The following is a 2,092-nucleotide window of genomic DNA, read 5'->3' on the forward strand; positions in this document are numbered from 1 at the left end:
TTTTTTTTTTCAATGTATGAGGGTATTTCAGAAAGTTTATGGAAAGATTCATATTATCTTTCAATTCTATTTTTCCACACTTTTTGAAGTACCCTCAAACATGCTAATTCGAATTGATAATAAATCAACTGTTATTTTTTTTTCCTAAAAATGAAATCAGATGGGATTGTGTTACTTGAAAAATAATATTTGTTCAATGACTCTATTCTGGATATTTCTTGGACATCTACCTCATGTTTTAACAGTAAATGCCACATAGATGATGCTCTATAAAATTTTAAATAAATTAATGAATTTATTAATCCCTCAACACTCTGTGAGTTTTGATTTAAATGAGACAACTAAACTTTAGATCATGTAATCCACTTAGCAAATGCTATATAATTAGTAAATGGTAGAAAAACATTGCAACCTCAGACTATTTGTTTAGTAGTTGACACTACCCCCCTCTTCTCAGGTTGTATTTTGTTTTGTCACAAGTTATTAATCTAGATAATTGACAATTTGATTCAGAAGCAAAGGTGAGCCTACTACTTTTAATTAATTCAGTATTTTGATATATGATTTTGATGGAGTCACATACTTTAATATTTCTATACGTTATTGAGAAACTCACCATATATTCACTCCAAATCTACTTTTTGAGAATAAAGAAATAAATAACCTGGGAATTATATTCGAAATAAAAAGACACTTCCACCAACATACATGTCTGCACTACTAAAAAACTCATTTATTATAACAACCTTGCTATTTTTAACAAATATATTAAAATAGAATCAACATCAAGAGAAGTCATGGAAATTATAATTTTGTATATTATCAGCTTTTTCTTGTTAGGGTGGTGGGAGCTTTTATTTGACTCTACATATGGAAGTCGAAATTTGGAGAAGTATCTGAAAGGTACAGAATCATAGGACATGAACTTTTTTACACCTGACTCTTCCCCTGTTTCTTCACTTTTCTTCTTTTGTAGAGCTTAGATGAGATTCCCTGAGGTATAGTAGTTGTTTTTCAATCATGAAAACGAAAGGTTAAAAGAACATTGAGAATAAATAGATTCAGGGTCCTTTATGATGATGCATTGTATTGACTGCTTCCATTTGGGGCATTTTTTTCTCCTGTTCAAATAAGTATTAATGAAGCATCCAGTGACTTGCTGAACAACATCTTAATTGACTAAGATTAGATGCAATAATTCTCACACAGTCCAAGCCATCACTTAAAGAACAAAGGTATAAGAAGACATTCTAGTATATTCACAGGCACAGATATTATACAATAGCAATTCCTTTTACAAAAGAAGTAAATACTGGTTCAGTTCATAGGTGAATAAAAATCATAGGTTTATTATAAAAAATATGTTTATGAAAATGAAATAAGAGTTATGGAATAGGATCAGTGATGATCACTAAAATGTAGTTTTGCAAATAATTCTGTAAATGATGCTCAGGAAACTGTAGGATAAACCTGAATATAAGTGCTAACATGATTATGTTTCAATTGTTTGTGGCTAGATTTATCCATCATTATTTCATGGGAACTTTATAAATATTTTTGGTAAAACATAGAATTAAAACTTTAATTTACCAAATAATTGTTTAAACAAAAAATATTTGCAACAGGACTGAAAACAAGTAACAAACCATGAATTTTTATAAATTGATGGTAGTTTTAAAATAGGATATTGAGTATTGACCCATAAGCACAAAAATTAATAGCAGAGAGCCCATCATATTTCCCTCTCCACAAATGCCCCAATTTTAGAGGGTAAGAGGAGGGAAGATATAAGAGTCATGGGAACCATCTCACTGGGTATACTCCTGTCATATGTAAGCTGCTAAAGTTCATAAATATTTTTGATCATTTAAATATCTTTAAAAGTTAGCAAAATGATGGTACATTGGGCCTTTACTTGACCCAGCAGGACCAGCACCTCCAAATGGCAGGACAGAACATACATTTTAGAACCAGGAGGGACCTTAAAAATGCCAAGAACAAAACCCTCACGTCTGATAACAGCCCAGTGCAGAGAAGCGCCTCTGGACACCGGGAGGATGCTGAAACAAGCCGGTGGCTCCCCTTCCTCTTG

This window comes from Galeopterus variegatus, unplaced genomic scaffold (genome assembly GCF_000696425.1).
Source record: "Galeopterus variegatus unplaced genomic scaffold, G_variegatus-3.0.2 Scaffold4522, whole genome shotgun sequence".
NCBI classification, from domain to species: domain Eukaryota; kingdom Metazoa; phylum Chordata; class Mammalia; order Dermoptera; family Cynocephalidae; genus Galeopterus; species Galeopterus variegatus.